The sequence below is a fragment of the Narcine bancroftii genome, chromosome 1 (assembly GCF_036971445.1).
Source record: "Narcine bancroftii isolate sNarBan1 chromosome 1, sNarBan1.hap1, whole genome shotgun sequence".
NCBI classification, from domain to species: Eukaryota; Metazoa; Chordata; class Chondrichthyes; order Torpediniformes; family Narcinidae; genus Narcine; species Narcine bancroftii.
In genome coordinates, this window is record NC_091469.1 from 140,907,838 (window position 1) to 140,924,467 (window position 16,630).

Genomic DNA, 16,630 nt, shown 5'->3' on the forward strand with positions numbered 1-16,630 from the left:
GACAAAGATTTAAGATAAGAGGGAAACAATTTAAAAGGGATTTGAGGGGTAGCGGGTCTGTGCAATGAGCTGTATGGGTAGCATGGTTAGTCTAGTGGTTGACACAACGATATTACAGCACCAGCCACACGGGTTCAAATCTGATGTTCTTTGTAAGGTGTTTTTACATTCTTCCTGTGACCAGTTTGGGATTTTTATGGGACGCTCCAGTTTCTTTCCACTTGCCAAAACCTACGGGGTTGGTAGGTCAAAGTCTTAAAATATGAACTGTTTGGGGATTGGGTCAGTCCATATTTTCAGATTTTCCAGATTCTTGGGCAGGTTATCTGTGGCACTAACATGATGCATGAACGCACCCAATGCATACGCGTACACAAGCAGTTCACTCATGCCCGTAATGCCACGCACACTAAGGTTGAGAGTTTTTGAGAAGTCTGAATTCTCGGGTTGTCTGAATTTTCAGTCTTGTACTGTAATTGGGCTGCACAGCTTTTGTGAAGCAGAAGGGCCTTTTACCATGTTGAATCATTAAGTTTTTTTAAATTCAAATGTTATTCTCACTCATTCTGAGCATAATGTGGAATGCAAAACGAGTGCATGTGAGCTTTGCCCAGACTACCCCATGATAAAATGAGATCTCAAAGTCACCTCTTAAGCTAGACAAAAAGAAATATAGAAACATAGAAAAATAGGTGCAGGAGTCGGCCATTTGGTCCTTCAAGCCTACACCGCCATTCAATACGATCATGGGTGATCAGTACCTGGTTCCTGCCTTCTCCCCATACCCCCTGATCCCTTTATCCACAAGGGCCAAATCTAATCTACTCTTACATATTGACAAGGAACCAGCCTCAACTACATCCTGTGGCAAAAAATTCCACAGATCCACCACCTTCTGAGAGAAGAAATGTTTCCTCATGTCAGTCCTAAAAAACTTCCCCCTTATCCTTAAACGGTGACCCCTGGTTCTGGTTTTTCTCGGCATTAGAAACAACCTACCTGAACCCTTAAGAATTTTATATGTTTCTATAAGATCCCCCCCTCAATTTTCTAAATTCCAGAGAATACAAGCATAATCTTTCCAACCTTTCTTCATATGCAAGTCCTTCCATCCCTGTTATCGATCGAGTGAATCTTCTCTGCACCCCCTCAATGGCAAGGATATCCTTCCTCAGATAAGGCGACCAAAACTGCACGCTGTACTCCAGGTGTGGTCTCACCAAGGCCCTGTACAGCTGCAGCAGGATCTCCCTACTCCTGGACTCAAATCCTCCCGCTATGAACACCAACATAGCATTCGCCCTCCTCACCGCCTGCTGCACCTGCACGCCCACTTTCAACGACTAATGCACAGCAACACCCAAGCCTCGCTGCATCTCCCCTTTTCCTAAACAGATACCATTTAGCTTATAGTCTTCTTTCCTGGTCTTACCTCCAAAGTGAATAACCTTGCATTTATCCACATTATATAGCATCTGCCATGTCTTGGCCCACTTGCCTAACTTGTCCAAATCACTCTGCACCCTCATAGGTCCTCAACATAGTCAACCCCGCTACCCAACTTCATGTCATCTGCAAATTTTGAGATATTCCTATCTATTCCCACATCTAAGTCGTTGATATATATCAAAAACAACGGCGGCTCCAGCACTGAGCCCTGCGGTACCCCACTAGTCACTGGCTGCCATTCTGAAAAGAACCCATTTATACCTACTCTTTGCTTCCTGTCCTTCAACCAATTCTCTATCCACCTTAATACCATACCTCCTAAGTTTGTACCTTAGTCTTCTGTGCGGAACGTTATCAAATGCCTTATTAAAGTCCAGATATACCACATCCACTGATTCCCCCCTATCCACCCTACTGGTTACATCCTCAAAAAACTGTATTAGATTTGTCAGGCATGGTTTTCCCTTCACAAAACCATGCTGACTCTGTCCAATGATGCCGCTACTCTCCAAATGTACTGCGATTGCATCTTTAATAACTGATTATAGCACCTTCTCTATGACCAATGTCAGGCTAACTGGTCCATAGTTTCCCGGTTTCTCTCTCACTCCCTTCTTAAAGAGTGGGGTTACATTGGCCACCCTCCAATCCTCAGGAACTAATCCAGTATCTAGAGTTTTGAAAAATTATCACTAATGCATCCAACATTTCCTGGGCTACTTCCTTCAGCACTCTTAGATGTAGGCCATCCGGCCCTGGGGATTTATCCGCCTTTAATCCCGACAGTTTAACTAATACAAATTCTTGACTTACAATTATTTCCTTTATTCCCTCCCTCACATTAGGTCCCCAATCATCAACAATTTCCTGAAGATTAGTTATGTCCTCCTTGGTGAAGACAGAACTAAAGTAGTCATTCAGACCGTTGTTCTCCATGATGAACTCACCCATTTCTGTCCACAACTGACCCACATTTGTCTTAACCGCACCCTTTCTCTTAACGTATCTAAAAAAAAGTTTACAGTCATTTTTTATGTTCCCTGCCAGCTTCCTCTCATAGTCTCTTTTACCTTTCCTAATTAATCCTTTTGTCTTCTTCTGCAGAACTTTGAATTTCTCCCAATTATCAGCAGTATTTTTTTGGCTAATTTATATGCTGCTTCTTTGGATTTGACGCTCTCTCTGATTTACCTTGTTAGCCATGGATGCGCTACCCTCCTTGATTTATTCTTATTACAAACTGGGATGTACATCTGTTGTACTTGCTCCAATTTATCTTTAAACAATTGCCATTGCATTTCTACCATTAATTCTTTAAGTACCATTTACCAATTTATTTTAGCCAATTCACATCTCATACCATCAAAGTTACCCCTCTTCAAGTTCAGAACCTTTGTATCTGAATCAACTGTGTCACATTCCATTCTAATAAAGAATTCCACCATATTGTGGTCACTCTTGCCCAAGGGGTTCTTCACAACAAGATTGTTAATTAACCCTTCTCCATTATTCCCTCTTTTCAATCTTCTTCAGCATGATGCTGAACCAAGCCATGAAAGACCCCAACAATGAAGACGCTGTTTACATCCGGTACCGCACGGATGGCAGTCTCTTCAATCTGAGGCGCCTGCAAGCTCACACCAAGACACAAGAGAAACTTGTCCGTGAACTACTCTTTGCAGATGATGCCGCTTTAGTTGCCCATTCAGAGCCAGCTCTTCAGCGCTTGACGTCCTGCTTTGCGGAAACTGCCAAAATGTTTGGCCTGGAAGTCAGCCTGAAGAAAACTGAGGTCCTCCATCAGCCAGCTCCCCACCATGACTACCAGCCCCCCCACATCTCCATCGGGCACACAAAACTCAAAACGGTCAACCAGTTTACCTATCTCGGCTGCACCATTTCATCAGATGCAAGGATCGACAATGAGATAGACAACAGACTCGCCAAGGCAAATAGCGCCTTTGGAAGACTACACAAAAGAGTCTGGAAAAACAACCAACTGAAAAACCTCACAAAGATAAGCGTATACAGAGCCGTTGTCATACCCACACTCCTGTTCGGCTCCGAATCATGGGTCCTCTACCGGCACCACCTACGGCTCCTAGAACGCTTCCACCAGCGTTGTCTCCGCTCCATCCTCAACATCCATTGGAGCGCTCACACCACTAACGTCGTGGTACTCGAGATGGCAGAGGTCGACAGCATCGAGTCCACGCTGCTGAAGATCCAGCTGCGCTGGATGGGTCACGTCTCCAGAATGGAGGACCATCGCCTTCCCAAGATCGTATTATATGGCGAGCTCTCCACTGGCCACCGTGACAGAGGTGCACCAAAGAAAAGGTACAAGGACTGCCTAAAGAAATCTCTTGCTGCCTGCCACATTGACCACCGCCAGTGGGCTGATAACGCCTCAAACCGTGCATCTTGGCGCCCCACAGTTTGGCGGGCAGCAGCCTCCTTTGAAGAAGACCGCAGAGCCCACCTCACTGACAAAAGGCAAAGGAGGAAAAACCCAACACCCAACCCCAACCAACCAATTTTCCCTTGCAACCGCTGCAATCGTGTCTGCCTGTCCCGCATCGGACTGGTCAGCCACAAACGAGCCTGCAGCTGACGTGGACTTTTTACCCCCTCCATAAATCTTCGTCCGCGAAGCCAAGCCAAAGAAGAAGATTATTCAGTACCCAGTCTAGAATGTCGTGTAACATAGGAACATAGGAACATAGGAAGTAGGAACAGGAGTAGGCCAAAAATGGCCCATCGAGCCTGCTCCACCATTCAATACGATCATGGCTGATCTAATTTATGACCTAACTCCACCTACCTGCCTTCTCCCCATATCCCCTAATTCCTCTATCATGTAAAAATTTATCTAACCGAATTTTAAATATGTTTAATGAGGCAGCCTCAACCACTTCCCTGGTTAGAGAATTCCAAACATTCACTACTCTCTGGGAAAAACTATTTTTCCTCATCTCTGTCCTAAATCTACTCCCCCGAATCTTGAGACTGTCCTCTCGTTTTGGTTTCCCTGGCCAGCTCAAAAAACCTTCCTACATCTATCCTATCCATACCCTTCATAATCCTATATGTTTCTATAAGATCTCCTCTCATTCTTCTGAACTCGAGCAAATACAATCCTAGATGATTTAATCTTTCATCATAAGTCAACCCCTTCATCCCAGGGATCAACCTAGTAAACCTCCTCTGGACCATCTCCAAAGCCAGTGTATCCTTCCTCAAATATGGAGACCAGAACTCGACACAGTACTCCAGGTGCGGTTTCACCAGTACCTTACACAGTTGCAACATACCTCCCTACTCCTGAATTCAATTCCTCTAGTGATGAAGGCCAACATTCCATTTGCCTTCTTAATAACCTGCTGCACCTGCAACCTAACTTTTTGCAATTCATGCACAAGCTCTCCCAAGTCCCTCTGCACAACAGCATGCTGTAGTTTTTCCACCCTTTAAATAATATTCAGCTCTTTTATTTTTCTTGCCAAAGTGGATAACCTCACACTTACTAACATTGTACTCCATCTGCCAGACCTTTGCCCACTCATCCAGCTTAACTATATCCCTCTGCAGACTCTCCACATCCTCATTACAATTTGCTCTTCCACTCAATTTGGTGTCATCCGCACGCAAACTTGGCTACACCGCATTTTGTCCCCTCCTCCAAGTCATCAATGTAAATGATGAACAGTTGTGGGCCCAACACTGACCCCTGCAGCACCCCACTTACCACTCTCTGCCAACCTGAAAAACACCCATTTATCCCGACTCTCTGCCTCCTGTCAGACAACCAATTTTCAATCCAGGCCAATAGACTTCCCCGGACTCCACTTTCCTGTAACTTACTGAGAAGTCTCTTGTGCGGCATCTTATCAAAAGCTTTCTGGAAATCCAAATATACAACATCAACCTGTTCCCCTCTATCCACCGCACCCACTATGTCCTCAAAGATTCCTAACAAGTTTGTCAAACAAGATCTTCCCTTTCTAAAACCATGCTGCGTCTGCCTGATTGAACTTTTACGTTCCAAAAGTTTAACTATTTCATCTTTAATGATGGCTTCAAGCATTTTTCCAACTACAGACGTCAAGCTAATTGGCCGATAATTTCCAGTCTTATGCGTACATCCCTTCTTAAAAAGTGGCGTGACATTTGCTGTCTTCCAGTCTGCCGGGACCTGCCCAGAATCCAAGGAATTTTGGTATATGACCACCAATGCATCAACTATAACTTCTGCCATTTCCTTCAGAAGCCTTGGATGCATATCATCAGGACCAGGCGATTTGTCTGGCTTTAGTCCCATTAGTTTCTCCATCACTCTTTTTTTCTTCTTTTTTTTCTTTGGCTTGGCTTCGCGGACGAAGATTTATGGAAGGGGTAAAAAAGTCCACGTCAGCTGCAGGCTCGTTTGTGGCTGACCAGTCCGATGCGGGACAGGCAGACACGATTGCAGCGGTTGCAAGTGAAAATTGGTTGGTTGGGGTTGGGTGTTGGGTTTTTCCTCCTTTGCCTTTTGTCAGTGAGGTGGGCTCTGCGGTCTTCTTCAAAGGAGGCTGCTGCCCGCCAAACTGTGAGGCGCCAAGATGCACGGTTTGAGGCGTTATCAGCCCACTGGCGGTGGTCAATGTGGCAGGCACCAAGAGATTTCTTTAGGCAGTCCTTGTACCTTTTCTTTGGTGCACCTCTGTCACGGTGGCCAGTGGAGAGCTCGCCATATAATACGATCTTGGGAAGGCGATGGTCCTCCATTCTTGAGACGTGACCCATCCAGCGCAGCTGGATCTTCAGCAGCGTGGACTCGATGCTGTCGACCTCTGCCATCTCGAGTACCTCGACGTTAGGGGTGTGAGCGCTCCAATGGATGTTGAGGATGGAGCAGAGACAACGCTGGTGGAAGCGTTCTAGGAGCCGTAGGTGGTGCCGGTAGAGGACCCATGATTCGGAGCCGAACAGGAGTGTGGGTATGACAACGGCTCTGTATACGCTTATCTTTGTGAGGTTTTTCAGTTGGTTGTTTTTCCAGACTCTTTTGTGTAGTCTTCCAAAGGCGCTATTTGCCTTGGCGAGTCTGTTGTCTATCTCATTGTCGATCCTTGCATCTGATGAAATGGTGCAGCCGAGATAGGTAAACTGGTTGACCGTTTTGAGTTTTGTGTGCCCGATGGAGATGTGGGGGGGCTGGTAGTCATGGTGGGGAGCTGGCTGATGGAGGACCTCAGTTTTCTTCAGGCTGACTTCCAGGCCAAACATTTTGGCAGTTTCCGCAAAGCAGGACGTCAAGCGCTGAAGAGCTGGCTCTGAATGGGCAACTAAAGCGGCATCATCTGCAAAGAGTAGTTCACGGACAAGTTTCTCTTGTGTCTTGGTGTGAGCTTGCAGGCGCCTCAGGTTGAAGAGACTGCCATCCGTGCGGTACCGGATGTAAACAGCGTCTTCATTGTTGGGGTCTTTCATGGCTTGGTTCAGCATCATGCTGAAGAAGATTGAAAAGAGGGTTGGTGCGAGAACACAGCCTTGCTTCACGCCATTGTTAATGGAGAAGGGTTCAGAGAGCTCATTGCTGTATCTGACCCGACCTTGTTGGTTTTCGTGCAGTTGGATAATCATGTTGAGGAACTTTGGGGGACATCCGATGCGCTCTAGTATTTGCCAAAGCCCTTTCCTGCTCACGGTGTCGAAGGCTTTGGTGAGGTCAACAAAGGTGATGTAGAGTCCTTTGTTTTGTTCTCTGCACTTTTCTTGGAGCTGTCTGAGGGCAAAGACCATGTCAGTGGTTCCTCTGTTTGCGCGAAAGCCGCACTGTGATTCTGGGAGAATATTCTCAGCGACACTAGATATTATAAAGCCCCCAGAAAGAGGTTCAATGTTGGAAAACTGCAGTCAGACGAAGCGAGAGGAAACTTCCAGGCAAACCTCAAAGCAAAGCTCGACGTTGCAACCCGCCTCACGGACCCGTCCCCTGATACCCTCTGGGATCAGTTGAAGACTACCATACCGCAATCCACTGAAGAGGTACTGGGCTTCTCCTCCAGGAAAAACAAGGACTGGTTTGACGAAAACAGCCAGGAAATCCAGGAGCTGCTGGCAAAGAAGCGAGCTGCCCACCAGGCTCACCTTACAAAGCCGTCCTGTCCAGAGAAGAAACAAGCCTTCCGTCGCACATGCAGCCATCTTCAGCGCAAACTCCGGGAGATCCAAAATGAGTGGTGGACTAGCCTCGCCAAACGAACACAGCTCAGCGCGGACATTGGCGACTTCAGGGGTTTCTACGAGGCTCTAAAGGCTGTGTACGGCCCCTCACCCCAAGTCCAAAGCCCGCTGCGCAGCTCAGACGGCAAAGTCCTCCTCAGCGACAAGATCTCCATCCTCAACCGATGGTCAGAACACTTCCAATCTCTTTTCAGTACCAACCGCTCAGTCCAAGATTCCGCCCTGCTCCAGCTCCCTCAACAGCCCCTAAGGCTAGAGCTGGATGAGGTTCCCACCCTGGATGAGACATATAAGGCAATCGAACAACTGAAAAGTGGCAAAGCAGCAGGTATGGATGGAATCCCCCCAGAAGTCTGGAAGGCTGGCGGCAAAACTCTGCATGCCAAACTGCATGAGTTTTTCAAGCTTTGTTGGGACCAAGGTAAACTGCCTCAGGATCTTCGTGATGCCACCATCATCACCCTGTACAAAAACAAAGGCGAGAAATCAGACTGCTCAAACTACAGGGGAATCACGTTGCTCTCCATTGCAGGCAAAATCTTCGCTAGGATTCTACTAAATAGAATAATACCTAGTGTCGCTGAGAATATTCTCCATCACTACTTCCTTTGTAACAACTATTTTATCAAGGCCCTCCCCAACATTCGCATCCTTAACTCCGCACTTGGACATGCTGGACGTGTCTTCCACCGTGAAGACTGACACAAAATATTTGTCTAATGCCTCGGCCATTTCCTCATTTTTTGCCACCAGTTTTCCTTTCTCATCCTCTAAGGGTCCTATGTTAACTCTGGCCACCCTCTTCCGTTTTATATATTTATACATTTTTTTGTTTTCTGTTTTTATATTTTGTGCCAATTTACTTTCATAGTCCTTTTTCCCATTTCTTATTACCCGCTTTGTAACCCCTTGTTGCCTCTTAAAGTTTTCCCAATCTTCCAGTTTCCCACTGCACTTTGCAGCTTTGTACACCTGCGCCTTCAATTTTATACTCTGCTTTATTTCCTTTGTTAACCACGGTTGATTTTTCCCTCTCTTGCTGCCCTTTTTCCTGACCAGAATATATTTTTGTTGAGCATTACAAAATATTTCTTTGAAAATCTTCCACTGTTCCTCAACTGTTTCATCAATTAGCCTGTGCTCCCAATCCACTCTGCCCAATTCCTCCCTCATCCTATGGTAGTCACCCCTGTTTAAGCATAATATATTAGTTTTAGATCTAACTATTTCCCCTTCCATCTGAATGAGAAATTCAATCATACTATGATCGCTATTTCCCAGATGGTCTCTGACTATTACATCATTATCTCATTGCACACCACTAGATCCAGGAGAGCATTTTCTCTTGTGGGTTCCTTAACATGCTGCTCAAGAAAGCTCTCGCGGATGCATTCTATGAAGTCCTCTTCCAGACTCCCACGACCAACTTGATTTTCCCAATCTATGTGGAAATTAAAGTCCCCCATGACGACTGCCATATCATTATTACATGCCTCACTTATCTCTCTGTTAATTTCCTGTGCCACTAAACTATTGTTATATGCTGGACGATAGATAATACCCACCAATATTTTTTTCCCTTTGTTATTCTTTATCTCTACCCAAATGGACTCAACATTATGCTCTTTAGATCTTATATCATTCCTCACTACTGCCTGGAGCTCATCTTTGATTAAGAGTGCAACTCCACCTCCCTTACCATCCTGTCTATCTCTTTACACCACCTGATACCCTTGAAAGTTTAATTCCCATTTAGGGTCACCTTGTAGTCATGTTTCCGTGATGGCTACCCAATCATAGGCATGGGTACCGATTTGCGCCTCAAGTTCACTAACCTTATTTCTAATACTGCGGGCATTCAGATAAAGTGCCCTTATGCTCTTTGTCCTTTTAATATCTAGTGACTTCTGTAACCTTTTCTTTCGATTTTTCTGCCCACTATTTTTCTTTGTAATTTTCTTAACACTATCATTGACCCGAAAACTCACTGCACCATCTGATTTTTACTTTCTCCTCCCAAAATTACTTTTCCTATTTTACTTTTCCTGGCCATTACTTTATCTTCCCTACCCTTTTCCTTATCACTCTGGTTCCCATACCCCTGCCAAATTAGTTTAAACCTTGCCCCACTGCTGTCTTGCCAAAATGTTGACACCTTTTGGATTTAGGTGCAACCCGTCCCTCTTGTAAAGATCATGCCTTTCCAAAAGAAATCCCAATGATCCAAGAAGCCAAATCCTTGCCTTGTACATCAGCACCTCAGCCACACGTTCATTTTCCTTATCCTTACATTCTTTTCATCACTTGCATTTGGAACAGGTAGTAATCTCGAGATCACCACCCTAGTGTTCCTGTCTTTCAGCTTTCGTCCCAGCTCACTATAATCCCTTTTCATTACCTCCTCCCTTTTCTTGTCAATGTCGTTTATACCACATGTACCAAGACATCAGGCTGCTCTCCCTCTCCTCTCAGAATATTTTGGACCCAATTTGTGATATTTCGTACCCTTGCACCAGGTAGGCAGCACACCATGCGGGTATTCCCTCATCGGTTCCTCGACATGCTGATTTAGAAAACAATCCCACAGACATTCTAAGAAATCCTCTTCCTCCTTACCCTTACCAATTTGGCTCACCCAATCAACATGTAAATTAAAGTCGCCCATTAAAACTTCAGTCCGTTTGTTGCACACATTACCAGTTTCCTTCCTAATGCCATCCCTCACCTCACTGCTACTGTTAGGTGGCCTGTACACAACACCCACTAGTGTCTTTTTCCCCTTCGTGTTTCGCAGCTCTAACCACATCGATTCCACATCTTCCAAGCTAATGTCCTTCCTTTCTATTGAATTCACCTCTTCTCTAACCAACAGTGCTACTCCACCTCCTTTTCCATTCTATCTATCCCTCCTGAATGTCGAGTAACCCTGAATGTTGAGCTCCCAGTGATGGTCCCCCTGAAGCCATGTCGCTGTGATCCCAACTATATCATAGTCCTTAATACCTTTCTCCACATTCAATTCATCCACTTTATTATGAATGCTCCTTGCATTGAGACACAAGGCCTTCAGACTTGTTTTAGCCACATTCGTATCCCTTTTACCATTATGTAAATATATACATTATATATTTAATGGCCACTTTAGTTGCCCATTCAGAGCCAGCTCTTCAGCGCTTGACGTCCTGCTTTGCGGAAACTGCCAAAATGTTTGGCCTGGAAGTCAGCCTGAAGAAAACTGAGGTCCTCCATCAGCCAGCTCCCCACCATGACTACCAGCCCCCCCACATCTCCATCGGGCACACAAAACTCAAAATGGTCAACCAGTTTACCTATCTCGGCTGCACCATTTCATCAGATGCAAGGATCGACAATGAGATAGACAACAGACTCGCCAAGGCAAATAGCGCCTTTGGAAGACTACACAAAAGAGTCTGGAAAAACAACCATCTGAAAAACCTCACAAAGATAAGCGTATACAGAGCCGTTGTCATACCCACACTCCTGTTCGGCTCCGAATCATGGGTCCTCTACCGGCACCACCTACGGCTCCTAGAACGCTTCCACCAGCGTTGTCTCCGCTCCGTCCTCAACATCCATTGGAGCGCTTACACCCCTAACGTCGAAGTACTCGAGATGGCAGAGGTCGACAGCATTGAGTCCACGCTGCTGAAGATCCAGCTGCGCTGGATGGGTCACGTCTCCAGAATGGAGGACCATCACCTTCCCAAGATCGTGTTATATGGCGAGCTCTCCACTGGCCACCGTGACAGAGGTGCACCAAAGAAAAGGTACAAGGACTGCCTAAAGAAATCTCTTGCTGCCTGCCATATTGACCACCGCCAGTGGGCTGATATCGCCTCAAACCGTGCATCTTGGCGCCTCAGAGCTCAGCGGGCAGCAACCTCCTTTGAAGAAGACCGCAGAGCCCACCTCACTGACAAAAGGCAAAGGAGGAGAAACCCAACACCCAACCCCAACCAACCAATTTTCCCCTGCAACCGCTGCAATCGTGTCTGCCTGTCCCGCATCGGACTTGTCAGCCACAAACGAGCCTGCAGCTGACGTGGACTTTTTACCCCCTCCATAAATCTTCGTCCGCGAAGCCAAGCCAAAGAAAAGAAGAAATATATATCTCTTTTTGATTTTCGCCCCAGTCTTACCTGGCTGTCACTATTGCTTTTCACCTTGTTATCTTTTACTTCTATCTTCTTTTTACACCCCTCTGACTCTCTAGACGGTACCCATCCCCCTGCCACATTAGTTGAAATCTTCCCCAAAAGCGCTAGCAAAAAAAAACCCAAGGACATTGGTCCCAGCCCTGCCCAGACGCAGACCATCTTGTTTGTACCAGTCCCACCTGCCCCAGAATCGGATCCAATGTTCCAAGAATCTAAAGCCTTCCCTCCTACACTATAGTTCAAGCCACATATTCATTCTTGCTATCCTGTTATTCTTAATCTGACTAGCTCGTGGCACCGATAATGAATGACGAATTTTTACTAACAGGTCACGAAACTGCAGAACAAACAAGGAAAGTTCCTGCTGTGACTTATGTTTACCAACTTATTGGTTGGAGTCAAAACATTGTAATAAGGGCAAAGACTAATTTAGTGTAGAGTACTCAGTGCACAAAAGTAAGTTATGATACTATTTAAATGTGGTGTATGTGAAATTGCCTGCAGAATGGAGAACAAAGCATTTACAGAAATACATTCAAAATAGACAAAGATGGTAGTAATAAGGGCACCTTCTTGCAGTTCTATGTCCTGGCTTTTTTTTTAATTGAGATCCAGGGGATCAATTCTAGTGTAGATCAACGCCTGAGAAAACATATATGGAACTGCCCAAAGAAACCTTTCCAATAGCCCCTTCATAAAGCAAAAAAAATCCAAATGTAAAAGTGGAGATTCTTTGCACTCATGAATGCTCCCTGACTGGCTCCAAGGTGCTGACTCCAATCCCTCTCTGAGGTAATGTCTGCAGAGGAGTGCAGCATTCCACTACACATCATGAATGTACTGCCACTGCAAGCGGCTGGCTAGGGGCTGGCTGATGACATCTTGGTGATGCCATCAGCCTGAGATGCAGGAGCAGGATTTTTAAAATGCTGATAACGTACTTGGCAGGAAAGCATTACTGCCTGGGCATTAAGGTTGGCTGCAAACATCCCAATCAACTTTCCTACCTGCTCTGGGGTCACCTTTCCTCACTAGACGTCAACTCGGTGAGCGATGCTATGGCACCAGTCGCACCACCTCCATCAGCTCCTATGAGGCGCCTCTCTTCACAAGCACAGCCTTTTGGGGCTGCTCCATCAAAGGGTAAGTTTGAATTTTTCTCCGTGTGTGCCCACTGCAGGGGGAAACCTCTGTACCTGCAGGAGTGTAAGGGGGACAGGACATTACCTGGCCGGCAGTCAATCAGTCAGTCTGAAAGGATCAAGCCCCACCCGGTCAGGTGTCAATCACCCTCCGGGATATAAGCCTGTGCCGGCCTCCCAAAGCTCACAGAGTTACTGCAGCTACAGCCAGCCTGGCTCTGTGGAAGTCTTTGTGGATTAAAGCCTGTTGTACAGTCTTTACCTTGTGTGTGTCTGGTTCTGTCTAACAGCGCATAACACCGTGAATTTAGTCGGCCTTGAGGCAGAGGCTCAACATGAAACCATCTAGTGAGTTGCCCATGGGTTTCTATGAAAAGGACCATGATAGTTTTCCAGTCATTGATAATTATTTTGCGCAGCTGGAGGTTATGCAAATATCCAGGAGAGTGTGTTGCCTCTTTTGGTGCAAGCTTCAAGTTCTTGGGAGTAAACATTTCCAATGAGCTGACATGGACCTCCAGTCGGGGAAATGTACCCAGCTCCAGGTGTGCCAACAACATCCTATAAGCTTGGATGCATCACTGCATGGTGCAGGAGCTGCTCTGCCCAAATTTGGAAGAAACTGCAAAATGTGGTAAATGGAGATCAAAATATCACATGTAACTTCCCTCCCCTTCATCATCTCTACCTACACTTTTTACTGCCTCAGAAAGACTGCCAACATACTGAAGAGCCCATCTCACCTCAGCTTCACCCCCCTTTCCCTCCTTCTCTCAGGGAAATGATTCAAAAATGTGAAATCGTGCATCAATGAGCTCAAACACAGTTTCTTCCACACATCCATCATCTCCTGAATTAACCTCTCCATAGGGATCCCATTTTGCTCTTGCTGTGTGCTAATTGATTTTTTTCCCAATGCATCACTGCACACAATAATGTGCTCTTGCTCCTCAACTATTCAACCGTGACGTAGCTGTTAGTGCAGCACTGTTACAGCGCCAGCAGCTGGGGTTCGAATCCAGTGCTATCTGTTTGTACATTTTCCCAGTGTCTGCGTGGATTTCCTCCGGGGTATTCTGGTTTCCTCCCAATTGGGTGTAAATAGGTGGCATGGGCTTGTGGGCCAAAGGGCCTGTTACCGTGCTGTATGTCTAATTTTTTTTTTAATGTAAATCTTTTTTTTTAAATGTAGAACTTTCTGGTGTGTGCATGTTAAAATTAACTTGCTGGATTTCTCGCAGAATGAACTTTTCTTAATGTACCGGTTATGAAGTGACAATAAACTCAAAACATAAGCAATGGTAGAAGCTCACTGAGTTGTGGAGAAAATAAAATGGGACGAATGAAATAAGTGCTGGATGTTTACTGCGACTCAGTAATTAACAGCGCTGTTGTCTGCTCCATAAATCTATGACTCCATAGCTGTATGAGTCTAGTTGGCTGAATGATGCTTATCCATTTGTAAATTAGTTGGAATATTCAAAACAGAACACTTTGTTGTTCAAATGTTATTGCCAAGTTAAACAATGGCTTATATTCATCACAATTTTTTTCCTCTGCCAAGTATAAAATACTGAAACAGTCCTGGCAAAGTTTTCCACGTTGAGAAAGAAGCAGGTTGTGGTTATAAGGAGGCACGACCACTTACAGCCTTGGTAATCGTTTACTATTCTTATTTAGCTAGATCTGGAATGAAATGAAAGGAACAGATAAAGCACCAGATGATAGGCATCACTGGTGCAGTCCCCCAGATTTTACTATATATTAACAGAATGTGGTAGTCGATAACAAAACTGGTCTCACGTAGCCCGTGCGTTGGCTTTTTGAGGCATGAAGGCAAGTAAGGAGAATGAGGAACTTTCATCCCAAAATTATAGAATAGTGATTGCATCTCAAAGTCAAGATATATTGGGACACCGATGGAATTCGTTTGCTGGGAATGTGGGCTATTAATATGAGGAAATTCTACCATGTGACCTGGATAACATATTGAAATACAGGTATTCAGCAATTACTGGGGTTGGTGAATTTTCCAGTTGTTTGAGATTGCGTGCTGCGTGAATGGAGAACTGATGGTGAGGCATGCCAATTTTAAATTTTTGTACTTTTTTACCCATTTACGTTCTGCGATTTTTTTTGCCGGTTGGTTGAGGGTGCCGGTTGTTTGAATTCAGGATGGCAGGGATTTTTCTGTCCAAGAATTCCTCAGTTTCCTAATTTTCACTCCAGTGCCTTTGACTCTTTGGTGTTTGCTTCTCTAACCCATAAAGCTATTTCTTTTTAAATTGAAATAATTTTTCCACCAAATGAAAAGTGGGAGATGCAACTTCAGTCGGCAGTGTGCAGAATGGTTAATTCGTGAAAGTACCAATTAAATTTCAGGAAAAATTAAGTATCCATGAACAGGTCTTTTTTTATCTTTAAATACAAAATCAGATCACTTCTTTGCACTTTTGAACTGGAAAACAAAAAAGCACTCCACCTTGAACCTAACAAAATAATAACACTACTAACCTCAAGGATGGATGACCATCCTGCCAGATGGTTTATTTTTTTTGTAAAATAATCAGCATTGAAGATTTAGTTTTATTGCCATGTACACAAAATACACCAAAACCTTTCCTTTGTTTTCAGGCACACAAAGAGGCACGATTAATACAGCGCCACCATCAAGGCAAGAAAGAGGAGCAAACGAGATTCATCTCAAAGACATTATCCATGCATCCTTCCATTTGTTCCTTTGCAGCTGACCCTGTGCTCCTGTAACTTTTTGTTTTCCACAACGTAAACAAGTAAAAAGTACGGAAGTTTAAAATTAGCACGCCTCGCCATTAGTTCTCCATTCACTGTAACCTCCATAGCCACTTGATAATAAATATAAGGAATAGCATGACCCTTCCTGTGCTCTGGAATACACTTCTGAGAAGGCATTTTGCCCAATTTGTTCAATTGGCAACATTTTGCTTCATAAACTGTTTCACCAGGAATGCGTCAACCGCATAAATCAAAGAATGCTGTAATGAGGTCTAGAATCAAAGAATTGGCAACATCATCAGATTTTTGCTAAAACCCATGGTGGCCAACAGATTGTGTTCCTCGTTGGAGCAGCTTCGCCAGGATGCAAGAACTAGAGGAAGTCAAAGAGAAAGGAGATGGCACATAAGGCATGCCCAATTCCTTTTTCTTCCAACTTTATTTAAATTTTTCAAAATAAAACTTATACAGAAAATGTAATAAAGGAAACAAAAACAAACTACAACCAACCCCTCCCCCCTCCCCACCCACCCTCAGAATACCAAGCAAGGGGCAATAAAAAAACTTATTCAACACTTTCTTCTTCTTCTTTGGCTTGGCTTCGCGGACGAAGATTTATGGAGGTTTAACGTCCACGTCAGCTGCAGGCTCGTTGGTGAATGACAAGTCCGATGCGGGACAGGCAGACACGGTTGCAGCGGTTGCAAGGGAAAATTGGTTGGTTGGGGTTGGGTGTTGGGTTTTTCCTTCTTTGTCTTTTGTCAGTGAGGTGGGCTCTGCGGTCTTCTTCAAAGGAGGTTGCTGCCCGCCGAACTGTGAGGCGCCAAGATGCACGGTTTGAGGCGATATCAGCCCACTGGCGGTGGTCAATGTGGCAGG

At 45.0% G+C, this 16,630-nt stretch overlaps 1 long non-coding RNA gene across 2 annotated transcripts in view; it reads left to right on the plus strand.

Moving 5' to 3' along the window:
* LOC138745043 (uncharacterized) overlaps positions 1–15,812 on the plus strand; it is a 59,268-nt gene extending 43,456 nt beyond the window's left edge. For both annotated transcript variants that reach the window (XR_011345996.1, XR_011345987.1), the window contains exon 2: positions 15,632–15,812. This is a non-coding gene — a long non-coding RNA (uncharacterized lncRNA). The remainder of the gene's footprint in view (positions 1–15,631) is intronic.
* The last annotated feature ends 818 nt before the right edge of the window (positions 15,813–16,630 follow it).